The sequence below is a fragment of the Oncorhynchus masou genome, unplaced genomic scaffold (genome assembly GCF_036934945.1).
Source record: "Oncorhynchus masou masou isolate Uvic2021 unplaced genomic scaffold, UVic_Omas_1.1 unplaced_scaffold_543, whole genome shotgun sequence".
Classification (NCBI taxonomy): domain Eukaryota; kingdom Metazoa; phylum Chordata; class Actinopteri; order Salmoniformes; family Salmonidae; genus Oncorhynchus; species Oncorhynchus masou.
This window is the reverse complement of record NW_027011844.1, coordinates 450,116-466,680: the sequence shown is the minus strand read 5'-3', so window position 1 is coordinate 466,680 and position 16,565 is coordinate 450,116. Positions and strand designations below refer to the sequence as shown.

The 16,565-nt window shown below is 45.6% G+C and overlaps 1 pseudogene; it reads left to right on the top strand.

Annotated features, from left to right (window-relative positions):
- The first annotated feature begins 2,401 nt into the window (after window positions 1-2,401).
- LOC135536004 (voltage-dependent T-type calcium channel subunit alpha-1H-like) overlaps window positions 2,402-16,565 on the top strand; it is a 118,685-nt pseudogene continuing 104,521 nt past the window's right edge.

Sequence of the window (16,565 nt, the reverse complement as noted above, 5' to 3'; positions counted from 1 at the left end):
TGTCTCAGTGTAGTCCTTAACCCAGGTCTCCGTGGTTAATGCTGGGGATCCCTGTGTGATATCAGGTCAGTGTGTAGTCCTTACGTGGTTAATGCTGGGGATCCTGTACTGTGTGATGTCTGTATTCAGTAGGCCAGTGTGTAGTCCTTAACCCAGGTCTCTACGTGGTTAATGCTGGGGATCCTGTACTGTGTGATGTCTGTATTCAGTAGGCCATGTCTCAGTGTGTAGTCCTTAACCCAGGTCTCTACGTGGTTAATGCTGGGGATCCTGTACTGTGTGATGTCTGTATTCAGTAGGCCATGTCTCAGTGTGTAGTCCTTAACCCAGGTCTCTACGTGGTTAATGCTGGGGATCCTGTACTGTGTGATGTCTGTATTCAGTAGGCCAGTGTGTAGTCCTTAACCCAGGTCTCTACGTGGTTAATGCTGGGGATCCTCTACTGTGTGATGTCTGTATTCAGTAGGCCATGTCTCAGTGTGTAGTCCTTAACCCAGGTCTCTACGTGCTTAATGCTGGGGATCCTGTACTGTGTGATGTCTGTATTCAGTAGGCCATGTCTCAGTGTGTAGTCCTTAACCCAGGTCTCTACGTGGTTAATGCTGGGGATCCTGTACTGTGTGATGTCTGTATTCAGTAGGCCATGTCTCAGTGTGTAGTCCTTAACCCAGGTCTCTACGTGGTTAATGCTGGGGATCCTGTACTGTGTGATGTCTGTATTCAGTAGGCCAGTGTGTAGTCCTTAACCCAGGTCTCTACGTGGTTAATGCTGGGGATCCTGTACTGTGTGATGTCTGTATTCAGTAGGCCATGTCTCAGTGTGTAGTCCTTAACCCAGGTCTCTACGTGGTTAATGTTGGGGATCCTGTACTGTGTGATGTCTGTATACAGTAGGCCATGTCTCAGTGTGTAGTCCTTAACCCAGGTCTCTACGTGGTTAATGCTGGGGATCCTGTACTGTGTGATGTCTGTATTCAGTAGGCCAGTGTGAAGTCCTTAACCCAGGTCTCTACGTGGTTAATGCTGGGGATCCTGTACTGTGTGATGTCTGTATTCAGTAGGCCATGTCTCAGTGTGTAGTCCTTAACCCAGGTCTCTACGTGGTTAATGCTGGGGATCCTGTACTGTGTGATGTCTGTATTCAGTAGGCCATGTCTCAGTGTGTAGTCCTTAACCCAGGTCTCTACATGCTTAATGCCGGGGATCCTGTACTGTGTGATGTCTGTATTCAGTAGGCCATGTCTCAGTGTGTAGTCCTTAACCCAGGTCTCTACGTGGTTAATGCTGGGGATCCTGTACTGTGTGATGTCTGTATTCAGTAGGCCATGTCTCAGTGTGTAGTCCTTAACCCAGGTCTCTACGTGGTTAATGCTGGGGATCCTGTACTGTGTGATGTCTGTATTCAGTAGGCCATGTCTCAGTGTGTAGTCCTTAACCCAGGTCTCTACGTGGTTAATGCTGGGGATCCTGTACTGTGTGATGTCTGTATTCAGTAGGCCATGTCTCAGTGTGTAGTCCTTAACCCAGGTCTCTACGTGGTTATTGCTGGGGATCCTGTACTGTGTGATGTCTGTATTCAGTAGGCCATGTCTCAGTGTGTAGTCCTTAACCCAGGTCTCTACGTGGTTAATGCTGGGGATCCTGTACTGTGTGATGTCTGTATTCAGTAGGCCATGTCTCAGTGTGTAGTCCTTAACCCAGGTCTCTACGTGGTTAATGCTGGGGATCCTGTACTGTGTGATGTCTGTATTCAGTAGGCCATGTCTCAGTGTGTCACACCTCGTCCTTAACCCAGGTCTCTACGTGGTTAATGCTGGGGATCCTGTACTGTGTGATGTCTGTATTCAGTAGGCCATGTCTCAGTGTGTAGTCCTTAACCCAGGTCTCTACGTGGTTAATGCTGGGGATCCTGTACTGTGTGATGTCTGTATTCAGTAGGCCATGTCTCAGTGTGTAGTCCTTAACCCAGGTCTCTACGTGGTTAATGCTGGGGATCCTGTACTGTGTGATGTCTGTATTCAGTAGGCCAGTGTGTAGTCCTTAACCCAGGTCTCTACGTGGTTAATGCTGGGGATCCTGTACTGTGTGATGTCTGTATTCAGTAGGCCATGTCTCAGTGTGTAGTCCTTAACCCAGGTCTCTACGTGGTTAATGCTGGGGATCCTGTACTGTGTGATATCTGTATTCAGTAGGCCATGTCTCAGTGTGTAGTCCTTAACCCAGGTCTCTACGTGGTTAATGCCGGGGATCCTGTACTGTGTGATGTCTGTATTCAGTAGGCCAGTGTGTAGTCCTTAACCCAGGTCTCTACGTGGTTAATGCTGGGGATCCTGTACTGTGTGATATTAACTGTATTCAGTAGGCCATGTCTCAGTGTGTAGTCCTTAACCCAGGTCTCTACGTGGTTTGAACATGTCTCCATGATAGTGATTCTCCTGAACTGTGTGACTCTGGGGATGTACCAACCCTGTGAAGACATCACCTGTCAGGCAGAGTGGTGCCTCATACTACAGGTAGGTACTACTTTAAACCTCGCACCCCTCAACTATAACCTCTCACCCCTCACCTATAACCTCTCACCCCTCACCTATAACCTCTCACCCCTCACCTATAACCTCTCACCTCTCAACTATAACCTGTCATCCCTCACCTATAACCTCTCACCTATCACCCCTCACCCCTCACCTCTCACCTATAACCTCTCACCTTTAACCTCTCACCCCTCACTTATAACCTCTCACCTATAACCTGTCATCCCTCACCTCTCACCTATAACCTCTCACCCCTCACCCCTAAACTATAACCTCTCACCCCTCACCTATAACCTCTCACCTATAACCTATAACCCCTCACCAAAAACCTCTCTTCCCTCACCATCAATACCTCACCCCTCACCTGGGGCGGCAGGGTGGTTAGTGGCCTAGTGGTTAGAGCGTTGGACTAGTAACCGGAAAGTTGCAAGTTCAAACCCCCGAGCTGACAAGGTACAAATCTGTCATTCTGCCCCTGAACAGGCAGTTAACCCACTGTTCCCAGGCCGTCATTGAAAATACAAATTTGTTCTTAACTGACTTGCCTAGTAAAATAAAGGTTAAATAAAAAATAACTTCTCACCTCTCACCCATCAACACCTCACCCCTCAGTATAAAGTTTTGTCTTGGTGACTGTACCTTGTTCTAGGTGTTTGTTGACTGTATCTTTGTCTGTTCTACTGTTCTAGGTGTTTGATAACTGTATCTTTGTCTGTTCTAGGTGTTTGTTGACTGTATCTTTGTCTGTTCTACTGTTCTAGGTGTTTGATGACTGTATCTTTGTCTGTTCTACTGTTCTAGGTGTTTGATGACTGTATCTTTGTCTGTTCTAGGTGTTTGACGACTATCTTTGTCTGTTCTACTGTTCTAGGTGTTTGATGACTTTATCTTTGTCTGTTCTACTGTTCTAGGTGTTTGTTGACTGTATCTTTGTCTGTTCTACTGTTCTAGGTGTTTGATGACTGTATCTTTGTCTGTTCTAGTGTTCTAGGTGTTTGTTGACTGTATCTTTGTCTGTTCTACTGTTCTAGGTGTTTGTTGACTGTATCTTTGTCTGTTCTACTGTTCTAGGTGTTTGTTGACTGTATCTTTGTCTGTTCTACTGTTCTAGGTGTTTGATGACTGTATCTTTGTCTGTTCTACTGTTCTAGGTGTTTGATGACTGTATCTTTGTCTGTTCTAGGTGTTTGACGACTGTATCTTTGCGTTTTTCGCGGTGGAGATGGTCATTAAGATGGTGGCTCTTGGGATCTTCGGTTCTAAGTGTTACCTTGGCGACACTTGGAACCGACTGGACTTCTTCATCGTAATGGCAGGGTAAGTGTTCTATTCCCACAATGCTCAGGGGTTAGTCAGGCGGTTAGGGACAAGAGAACATCATAATAGAACATATAGAACCTTCTCTAGATTCTGTTTTTGATTCAAGAGACACACGGGGACGATATTTAAGTCTCTTGCTAAAGTGTTTTCCTTTCTAATAAAAATGTAACCTTTATTTAACGAGGCGAGTCAGTTCATGACAAATTCTTATTAACAATGACGGGCCTACCCTGGGTCGAACCCGGACGACGCCGGGCCAATTGTGCGCCGGCCCGATAAGACTACCAATCACGGTCGGATGTGAAGCAGCGCGTGAGGTGATGGAGTGTGTAGCCTGCTGGGAGAAACACACGCTCAATGTCACTGTTTCAGGCAAGGAGAAAAGTGTGTGTGTGTGTGTGTGTGTGTGTGTGTGTGTGTGTGTGTGTGTGTGTGTGTGTGTGTGTGTGTGTGTGTGTGTGTAAGAGACATTAACTAAGCAGACAGCAGCGGTCACCTCAGACACTCAGCATTACCCCTTTACTCACTGTGAGGCACACACACACACACACACACACACACACACACAAACAAAACACACACACACACACACACACACACACACACACACACACACACTCACACACACACACACACACACACACAAACAAAGCCAGGGGGTAGGTTATCTGCACTATGACAAATACAGAGGTTCAGTTCTTTACGGTCTGACAGGGTTGATGTTCAGTTCTTTAGGGTGTGGCAGGGTTGATGTTCAGTTCTTTAGGGTCTGACAGGGTTGATGTTCCGTTCTTTAGGGTGTGACGGGGTTGATGTTCAGTTCTTTAGGGTCGGACAGGGTTGATGTTCAGTTCTTTAGGGTCGGACAGGGTTGATGTTCAGTTCTTTAGGGTCTGACAGGGTTGATGTTCAGTTCTTTAGGGTCTGACAGGGTTGATGTTAAGTTCTTTAGGGTGTGACAGGGTTGATGTTCCGTTCTTTATGGTCTGACAGGGTTGATGTTCAGTTCTTTAGGGTCTGACAGGGTTGATGTTCAGTTCTTTAGGGTCTGACAGGGTTGATGTTCAGTTCTTTAGGGTGTGACAGGGTTGATGTTCCGTTCTTTAAGGTCTGACAGGGTTGATGTTCAGTTCTTTAGGGTGTGACAGGGTTGATGTTCAGTTCTTTAGGGTGTGACAGGGTTGATGTTCAGTTCTTTAGGGTCGGACAGGGTTGATGTTCAGTTCTTTAGGGTCGGACAGGGTTGATGTTCAGTTCTTTAGGGTGTGACAGGGTTGATGTTCAGTTCTTTAGGGTTGGACAGGGTTGATGTTCAGTTCTTTAGGGTGTGACAGGGTTGATGTTCAGTTCTTTAGGGTCTGCAGGGTTGATGTTCAGTTCTTTAGGGTCTGACAGGGTTGATGTTCAGTTCTTTAGGGTGTGACAGGGTTGATGTTCAGTTCTTTAGGGTCTGCAGGGTTGATGTTCAGTTCTTTAGGGTGTGACAGGGTTGATGTTCAGTTCTTTAGGGTCTGCAGGGTTGATGTTCAGTTCTTTAGGGTCTGACAGGGTTGATGTTCAGTTCTTTAGGGTCTGACAGGGTTGATGTTCAGTTCTTTAGGGTGTGACAGGGTTGATGTTCCGTTCTTTAAGGTCTGACAGGGTTGATGTTCAGTTCTTTAGGGTGTGACAGGGTTGATGTTCAGTTCTTTAGGGTCGGACAGGGTTGATGTTCAGTTCTTTAGGGTTGGACAGGCTTGATGTTCAGTTCTTTAGGGTCGGACAGGGTTGATGTTCAGTTCTTTAGGGTCGGACAGGGTTGATGTTCATTGTTTTAGGGTCTGACAGGGTTGATGTTCAGTTCTTTAGGGTCGGACAGGCTTGATGTTCAGTTCTTTAGGGTCGGACAGGGTTGATGTTCCGTTCTTTAGGGTCTGACAGGGTTGATGTTCCGTTCTTTAGGGTGTGACAGGGTTGATGTTCCGTTCTTTAGGGTGTGACAGGGTTGATGTTCAGTTCTTTAGGGTCTTTAGGGTCTGACAGGGTTGATGTTCAGTTCTTTAGGGTTGGACAGGGTTGATGTTCAGTTCTTTAGGGTGTGACAGGGTTGATGTTCAGTTCTTTAGGGTCTGACAGGGTTGATGTTCATTGTTTTAGGGTCGGACAGGGTTGATGTTCAGTTCTTTAGGGTCTGACAGGGTTGATGTTCCGTTCTTTAGGGTGTGACAGGGTTGATGTTCCGTTCTTTAGGGTCTGACAGGGTTGATGTTCAGTTCTTTAGGGTCTGACAGGGTTGATGTTCCGTTCTTTAGGGTCTGACAGGGTTGATGTTCAGTTCTTTAGGGTCGGACAGGGTTGATGTTCAGTTCTTTAGGGTCTGACAGGGTTGATGTTCAGTTCTTTAGGGTCTGACAGTTTTGATGTTCAGTTCTTTAGGGTCTGACAGGGTTGATGTACCGTTCTTTAGGGTCTGACAGGGTTGATGTTCCGTTCTTTAGGGTGTGACAGGGTTGATGTTCCGTTCTTTAGGGTCGGACAGGGTTGATGTTCCGTTCTTTAGGGTGTGACAGGGTTGATGTTCCGTTCTTTAGGGTGTGACAGGGTTGATGTTCAGTTCTTTAGGGTGTGACAGGGTTGATGTTCCGTTCTTTAGGGTCTGAGAGGGTTGATGTTCAGTTCTTTAGGGTGTGACAGAGTTGATGTTCAGTTCCTTAGGGTCTGACAGGGTTGATGTTCAGTTCTTTAGGGTCTGACAGGGTTGATGTTCAGTTCTTTAGGGTGTGACAGGGTTGATGTTCAGTTCTTTAGGGTGTGACAGGGTTGATGTTAAGTTCTTTAGGGTGTGACAGGGTTGATGTTCAGTTCTTTAGGGTCGGACAGGGTTGATGTTCCGTTCTTTAGGGTCTGACAGGGTTGATGTTCCGTTCTTTAGGGTCTGACAGGGTTGATGTTCAGTTCTTTAGGGTGTGACAGGGTTGATGTTCAGTTCTTTAGGGTCTGACAGGGTTGATGTTCCGTTCTTTAGGGTGTGACAGGGTTGATGTTCAGTTCTTTAGGGTCTGACAGGCTTGATGTTCAGTTCTTTAGGGTCTGACGGGGTTGATGTTCAGTTCTTTAGGGTGTGACAGGGTTGATGTTCAGTTCTTTAGGGTCTGCAGGGTTGATGTTCAGTTCTTTAGGGTCTGACAGGGTTGATGTTCAGTTCTTTAGGGTGTGACAGGGTTGATGTTCAGTTCTTTAGGGTCTGCAGGGTTGATGTTCAGTTCTTTAGGGTCTGACGGGGTTGATGTTCAGTTCTTTAGGGTCTGACAGGGTTGATGTTCAGTTCTTTAGGGTCTGACAGGGTTGATGTTCAGTTCTTTAGGGTCTGACAGGGTTGATGTTCCGTTCTTTAGGGTCGGACAGGGTTGATGTTCCGTTCTTTAGGGTCTGACAGGGTTGATGTTCAGTTCTTTAGGGTGTGACAGGGTTTATGTTCAGTTCTTTAGGGTCGGACAGGGTTGATGTTCAGTTCTTTAGGGTCTGACAGGGTTGATGTTCCGTTCTTTAGGGTGTGACAGGGTTGATGTTCAGTTCTTTAGGGTCTGACAGGCTTGATGTTCAGTTCTTTAGGGTCTGACAGGGTTGATGTTCAGTTCTTTAGGGTCTGACAGGGTTGATGTTCAGTTCTTTAGGGTCTGACAGGCTTGATGTTCAGTTCTTTAGGGTCTGACGGGGTTGATGTTCAGTTCTTTAGGGTGTGACAGGGTTGATGTTCAGTTCTTTAGGGTCTGACAGGCTTGATGTTCAGTTCTTTAGGGTCTGACAGGGTTGATGTTCAGTTCTTTAGGGTGTGACAGGGTTGATGTTCAGTTCTTTAGGGTGTGACAGGGTTGATGTTCAGTTCTTTAGGGTCTGACAGGGTTGATGTTCAGTTCTTTAGGGTCTGAGAGGGTTGATGTTCAGTTCTTTAGGGTCTGCAGGGTTGATGTTCGGGCGGAACAGATATGACAACTGGTTATACAAAAAAAAGGGGGCTGGGTGAAAGAGCAGAAAGACTGAGGAAGAAATGGAGAAGCAATGTCTCTATCGTAAATACAGGATCTTATGCATTCTAAATTTCCAGCCATTTAGAAAAGGAACATGCAGTAAACATTTACTCTGAGCTGCGCTTCGGTATGTTGGTGGTAGATGGAAGGCCGTGTTGACCAACAGAGTCGTAAATTGGATACATTGTAGTAACGTCGTTGTGTGGTAGACGGGATACTCTGTCTGCTCTTTCCTAGCCCACGTTTGCAGCTGCTGTTGCTAACTCAACGTCTAGGGGGTATCACTTCTGTTGTAAATAAGAGTTCAAACTTCATACCATTCGCAACCAAAGCTCACGCTGAGGTTGGCTTCGTTCTGTAGTTATTATCTGAACCATTCTGACATCGGATCGTCATCCTAATGTACCCGGAACAGGAGGTTATATTGTTGTCAAGGCTTTATATAGTGGAGGGAGAAGGGTGTGTTTTCATAGTTTTATAACCATGTCTCTTCACAGGGGCCACTGATTGAGCAGAGCCCTAACCTTTATATAGTGGAGGGAGAAGGGTGTGTTTTCATAGTTTTATAACCATGTCTCTTCACAGGGGCCACTGATTGAGCAGAGCCCTAACCTTTATATAGTGGAGGGAGAAGGGTGTGTTTTCATAGTTTTATAACCCATGTCTCTTCACAGGGGCCACTGACTGAGCAGAGCCCTAACCTTATGAAAACCCACATCTCTCATTTGGAAACTAAAATTAAATTGAATCTTTTCATCAATAATTACACATTCAACCATTTAAATTGAACAACAATTCCATGTGAATCCGATAACTACAATGTGCAGACTTTCCTCTATAGAGTTTAGGTCATCCGATCATCGATGAGAATGTCTCAGATGACAACCGAACTGACATCATCATATTCATTAAGTACCATATGTTCCATTGGTCGGATTACCAGAATATAGTTCATTTCCCCCCACCTTCTGATGTTCCCAGAATCTCTATGTTAACCAAGGGATTTTTTTCAAATGTCACACCAGTAGGGTGGAGAGAGGAAAAAAGGAGCGGAGAGGTATTTATGACTGTCATAAACCTACCCCCCAGGCCAATGTCATGACAGTAGTGAGGTCAGGTGCTGTCTGTCATCCCGGCAGGTGAGTGATTGGCTGGTGCAGAAATAGACCTTGTTTCAGTTGTTGACTTCCTGTGAGAGGCAGTGAGGTCAGGTGCTGTCTGTCATCCCGGCAGGTGAGTGATTGGCTGGTGCAGAAATAGACCTTGTTTCAGTTGTTTATGCATTTTTATTCAGAGCCCTGTTTTTTAAGGAAGTGCGTACAGGCCGTAACTAGAGTCAATGAAGATAGTTCCATCTCTAAAGCACCATCTCCATCTCTAAAGCACAGATACTGGCGACAGGCCACATGTCATTAGGCTACTTGATTCTAAAGCACAGATACTGGCGACAGGCTACATGTCATTAGGCTACTTGATTCTAAAGCACAGATACTGGCGACAGGCTACATGTCATTAGGCTACTTGATTCTAAAGCACAGATACTGGCAGCAGGCTACATGTCATTAGGCTACTTGATTCTAAAGCAAAGATACTGGCAGCAGGCTACATGTCATTAGGCTACTTGATTCTAAAGCACAGATACTGGCAGCAGGCTACATGTCATTAGGCTACTTGATTCTAAAGCACAGATACTGGCAGCAGGCTACATGTCATTAGGCTACTTGATTCTAAAGCACAGATACTGGCAGCAGGCTACATGTCATTAGGCTACTTGATTCTAAGGCACAGATACTGGCAGCAGGCTACATGTCATTAGGCTACTTGATTCAGTCGAGAAGAACTACTGAATATAAGATCAGCGTCAACTCACCATCAGTACGACCAAGAATATGTTTTTCGCGACTCGGATCCTGTGTTCTGCCTTACAAACAGGACAACGGAATGGATCGCATGCAGCGACCCAAAAAAACGAAAAAGAGGGAAACGAGGCGGTCTTCTGGTCAGACTCCGGAGACGGGCACACCGTGCACCACTCCCTAGCATTCTTCTTGCCAATGTCCAGTCTCTTGACAACAAGGTTGATGAAATCCGAGCAAGGGTAGCATTCCAGAGGGACATCAGAGACTGTAACGTTCTGTGCTTCACGGAAACATTGCTCACTGGAGAGACGCTATCCGAAGCGGTGCAGCCAACGGGTTTCTCCGCGCATCGCGCCGACAGAAACAACCACCTTTCTGGTAAGAAGAGGGGTGGGGGCGTATGCCTTATGGCTAACGAGGCATGGTGCGATGAAAGAAACATACAGGAACTCAAATCCTTCTGTTCACCTGATTTAGAATTCCTCACAATCAAATGTCGACAGCATTATCTACCAAGAGAATTCTCTTTGATTATAATCACAGCCGTATATATCCCCCCCCAAGCAGACACATCGATGGCTCTGAACGAACTTTATTTAACTCTTTGCAAACTGGAAACCATTTATCCGGAGGCTGCATTCATTGTTGCTGGGGATTTTAACAAGGCTAATCTGAAAACAAGACTCCCTAAATTTTATCAGCATATCGATTGCGCAACCAGGGGTGGAAAAACCTTGGATCACTGTTACTCTAACTTCCGTGACGCATATAAGGCCCTGCCCCGCCCCCCTTTCGGAAGAGCTGACCACGACTCCATTTTGCTGATCCCTGCCTACAGACAGAAACTGAAACAAGAAGCTCCCACACTGAGGTCTGTCCAACGCTGGTCCGACCAAGCTGACTCCACACTCCAAGACTGCTTCCATCACGTGGACTGGGACATGTTTCGTATTGCGTCAGATAACAACATTGACGAATACGCTGATTCGGTGTGCGAGTTCATTAGAACTTGCGTTGAAGATGTCGTTCCCATAGCAACGATTAAAACATTCCCTAACCAGAAACCGTGGATTGATGGCAGCATTCGCGTGAAACTGAAAGCGCGAACCACTGCTTTTAATCAGGGCAAGGTGTCTGGCAACATGACCGAATACAAACAGTGCAGCTATTCCCTCCGCAAGGCTATCAAACAAGCTAAGCGTCAGTACAGAGACAAAGTAGAATCTCAATTCAACGGCTCAGACACAAGAGGCATGTGGCAGGGTCTACAGTCAATCACGGACTACAGGAAGAAATCCAGCCCAGTCACGGACCAGGATGTCTTGCTCCCAGGCAGACTAAATAACTTTTTTGCCCGCTTTGAGGTCAATACAGTGCCACTGACACGGCCTGCAACGGAAACATGCGGTCTCTCCTTCACTGCAGCCGAGGTGAGTAAAACATTTAAACGTGTTAACCATAGCAAGGCTGCAGGCCCAGACGGCATCCCCAGCCGCGCCCTCAGAGCATGCGCAGACCAGCTGGCTGGTGTGTTTACGGACATATTCAATCAATCCCTATACCAGTCTGCTGTTCCCACATGCTTCAAGAGGGCCACCATTGTTCCTGTTCCCAAGAAAGCTAAGGTAACTGAGCTAAACGACTACCGCCCCGTAGCACTTACTTCCGTCATCATGAAGTGCTTTGAGAGACTAGTCAAGGACCATATCACCTCCACCCTACCTGACACCCTAGACCCACTCCAATTTGCTTACCGCCCAAATAGGTCCACAGACGATGCAATCTCAACCACACTGCACACTGCCCTAACCCATCTGGACAAGAGGAATACCTATGTGAGAATGCTGTTCATCGACTACAGCTCGGCATTCAACACCATAGTACCCTCCAAGCTCGTCATCAAGCTCGAGACACTGGGTCTCGACCCCGCCCTGTGCAACTGGGTACTGGACTTCCTGACGGGCCGCCCCCAGGTGGTGAGGGTAGGCAACAACATCTCCTCCCCGCTGATCCTCAACACTGGAGCCCCACAAGGGTGCGTTCTGAGCCCTCTCCTGTACTCCCTGTTCACCCACGACTGCATGGCCATGCACGCCTCCAACTCAATCATCAAGTTTGCGGACGACACAACAGTAGTAGGCTTGATTACCAACAACGACGAGACGGCCTACAGGGAGGAGGTGAGGGCCCTCGGAGTGTGGTGTCAGGAAAATAACCTCACACTCAACGTCAACAAAACTAAGGAGATGATTGTGGACTTCAGGAAACAGCAGAGGGAACACCCCCCTATCCACATCGATGGAACAGTAGTGGAGAGGGTAGCAAGTTTTAAGTTCCTCGGCATACACATCACAGACAAACTGAATTGGTCCACTCACACAGACAGCATCGTGAAGAAGGCGCAGCAGCGCCTCTTCAACCTCAGGAGGCTGAAGAAATTCAGCTTGTCACCAAAAGCACTCACAAACTTCTACAGATGCACAATCGAGAGCATCCTGGCGGGTTGTATCACCGCCTGGTACGGCAACTGCTCCACCCTCAACCGTAAGGCTCTCCAGAGGGTAGTGAGGTCTGCACAACGCATCACCGGGGTCAAACTACCTGCCCTCCAGGACACCTACACCACCCGATGTTACAGGAAGGCCATAAAGATCATCAAGGACATCAACCACCCGAGCCACTGCCTGTTCACCCCGCTATCATCCAGAAGGCGAGGTCAGTACAGGTGCATCAAAGCTGGGACCGAGAGACTGAAAAACAGCTTCTATCTCAAGGCCATCAGACTGTTAAACAGCAACCACTAGCATTGAGTGGCTGCTGCCAACACACTGACACTGACTCAACTCCAGCCACTTTAATAATGGGAATTGATGGGAAATGATGTAAATATATCACTAGCCACTTTAAACAATGCTACCTTATATAATGTTACTTACCCTACATTATTCATCTCATATACATACGTATATACTGTACTCTATATCATCGACTGCATCCTTATGTAATACATTTATCACTAGCCACTTTAACTATGCCACTTTGTTTACATACTCATCTTATATGTATATACTGTACTCGATACCATCTACTGTATCTTGCCTATGCTGCTCTGTACCATCACTCATTCATATATCCTTTTGTACATATTCTTTATCCCCTTACACTGTGTATAAGACAGTAGTTTAGGAATTGTTAGTTAGATTACTTGTTGGTTATTACTGCATTGTCGGAACTAGAAGCACAAGCATTTCACTACACTCGCATTACCATCTGCTAACCATGCGTATGTGACAAATAAAATTTGATTTGATTTGATTTGATACTGGCAGCAGGCTACATGTCGTTAACCTACTTGATTCTAAAGCACAGATACTGGCGGCAGGCTACATGTCATTAGGCTACTTGATTCTAAAGCACAGATACTATATGATACTATAGCACAGATAATAGACTACGTGAGGCCTACAGTCAGTGTCCAGACTTCAGTTAATATTATAATAGACTACAGTCAGTGTCCAGACTTCAGTTAATATTATAATAGACTACATGAGTCCTACAGTCAGTGTCCAGACGTCAGCTAATATTATAATAGACTACAGTCAGTGTCCAGACTTCAGTTAATATTATAATAGACTACAGTCAGTGTCCAGACTTCAGTTAATATTATAATAGACTACAGTCAGTGTCCAGACTTCAGTTAATATTATAATAGACTACAGTCAGTGTCCAGACTTCAGTTAATATTATAATAGACTACAGTCAGTGTCCAGACTTCAGTTAATATTATAATAGACTACATGAGTCCTACAGTCAGTGTCCAGACTTCAGTTAATATTATAATAGACTACAGTCAGTGTCCAGACTTCAGTTAATATTATAATAGACTACATGAGACCTACAGTCAGTGTCCAGACTTCAGTTACTATTATAATAGACTACAGTCAGTGTCCAGACTTCAGTTAATATTATAATAGACTACATGAGTCCTACAGTCAGTGTCCAGACTTCAGTTAATATTATAATAGACTACAGTCAGTGTCCAGACTTCAGTTAATATTATAATAGACTACAGTCAGTGTCCAGACTTCAGTTAATATTATAGTAGACTACAGTCAGTGTCCAGACTTCAGTTAATATTATAATAGACTACAGTCAGTGTCCAGACTTCAGTTAATATTATAATAGACTACAGTCAGTGTCCAGACTTCAGTTAATATTATAATAGACTACATGAGTCCTACAGTCAGTGTCCAGACTTCAGTTGATATTATAATAGACTACAGTCAGTGTCCAGACTTCAGTTAATATTATAATAGACTACATGAGGACTACAGTCAGTGTCCAGACTTCAGTTAATATTATAATAGACTACAGTCAGTGTCCAGACTTCAGTTAATATTATAATAGACTACATGAGACCTACAGTCAGTGTCCAGACTTCAGTTACTATTATAATAGACTACAGTCAGTGTCCAGACTTCAGTTACTATTATAATAGACTACAATCAGTGTCCAGACTTCAGCTAATATTATAATAGACTACAGTCAGTGTCCAGACTTCAGTTAATATTATTATAGACTACAGTCAGTGTCCAGACTTCAGCTACTATTATAATAGACTACAGTCAGTGTCCAGACTTCAGTTAATATTATAATAGACTACATGAGACCTACAGTCAGTGTCCAGACTTCAGTTAATATTATGTAATAGGCTACAGTCAGTGTCCAGACTTCAGTTAATATTATAATAAACTACAGTCAGTGTCCAGACTTCAGTTAATATTATAATAGGCTACAGTCAGTGTCCAGACTTCAGTTAATATTATAATAGGCTACAGTCAGTGTCCAGACTTCAGTTAATATTATAATAGACTACAGTCAGTGTCCAGACTTCAGTTAATATTATAATAGACTACAGTCAGTGTCCAGACTTCAGCTAATATTATAATAGACTACAGTCAGTGTCCAGACTTCAGTTAATATTATAATAGACTACAGTCAGTGTCCAGACTTCAGTTAATATTATAATAGACTACAGTCAGTGTCCAGACTTCAGTTAATATTATAATAGACTACAGTCAGTGTCCAGACTTCAGTTAATATTATAGTAGACTACAGTCAGTGTCCAGACTTCAGTTACTATTATAATAGACTACAGTCAGTGTCCAGACTTCAGTTAATATTATAATAGACTACATGAGTCCTACAGTCAGTGACCAGACTTCAGTTAATATTATAATAGACTACAGTCAGTGTCCAGACTTCAGTTAATATTATAATAGACTACATGAGTCCTACAGTCAGTGTCCAGACTTCAGTTAATATTATAATAGACTACAGTCAGTGTCCAGACTTCAGTTAATATTATACTAGACTACAGTCAGTGTCCAGACTTCAGTTAATATTATAATAGACTACAGTCAGTGTCCAGACTCCAGTTAATATTATACTAGACTACATGAGGACTACAGTCAGTGTCCAGACTGCTATTTTTGTGATCATCTAATCTTTTACCGGTTCGCCTTACCGCCACTATTTCTGGTTCCCAGACCGTACCCGGCTAACTTTCACCCCTGTGTGACCTCTGTGTGAACCTCGGTCGGGCGGTACAAGGTGAACATCTATTTTAACGTGTGCGACCTCTCTCTCTCTCTGTCCTGTAGGATGATGGAGTATTCTCTGGACGGACACAACGCCAGTCTGTCAGCTATCAGGACCGTACGCGTTCTGCGGCCGCTCCGGGCAATCAACAGAGTCCCTAGTGAGTACACACACACTACACTGTCCTTGTTTTTACAGCCTATAAATCCTTCTCCATCCCCTTAAGCAACGGATGTTAATCCACTGTTCCCCTGGGGCGTCGTGGATGTTGATTACGGTAACCCACTGTTCCCCCGGGGCGTCGTGGATGTTGATTACGGTAACCCACCGTGCCCCCGGGGCGTCGTGTCGATTACGGTAACCCACTGTTCCCCTGGGGCGTCGTGGATGTTGATTACGGTAACCCACCGTTCCCCCGGGGCGTCGTGGATGTTGATTACGGTAACCCACCGTTCCCCCGGGGCGTCGTGGATGTTGATTACGGTAACCCACTGTTCCCCCGGGGCGTCGTGGATGTTGATTACGGTAACCCACTGTTCCCCCGGGGCGTCGTGGATGTTGATTACGGTAACCTACTGTTCCCCTGGGGCGTCGTGGATGTCGATTACGGTAACCCACCGTTCCCCTGGGGCGTCGTGGATGTTGATTACGGTAACCCACTGTTCCCCCGGGGCGTCGTGGATGTTGATTACGGTAACCCACCGTTCCCCCGGGTCGTGTGTCGATTACGGTAACCCACCGTTCCCCTGGGGTGTCGTGGATGTCGATTACAGCAGCCTGACACACACAACCTACACACACACACACACACACACACACACACACACACACACACACACACACACACACACAGGTTGAGTGATCACCCCTCTTTCTGGGATAAGGGTCTGTTGTTAGTGTGAGTAATAGTGCTTTAGGGGTGTGTGTGTGTGTGTGTGTGTGTGTGTGTGTGTGTGTGTGTGTGTGTGTGTTACAGTGTATGAGTTAGCATGTGTGTGTGTTAGAGTGTATGAGTTAGCGTGTGTGTGTGTTAGCGTGTATGGGCCTCTCAGTCCAAACACTGTCATAAATCATTATACAGTTGGTATCCTCTCTCCCTCTCCTCTCCTCTCCTCTCCTCTCCTCTCCTCTCCTCTCCTCTCCACTCCACTCCACTCCACTCCACTCCTCTCCTCTCCTCTCCTCTCCTCTCTTCACCTATCCTCCTCTCCTCTCCTCTCCTCTCCTCTATTCTCTCCTCTATTCTC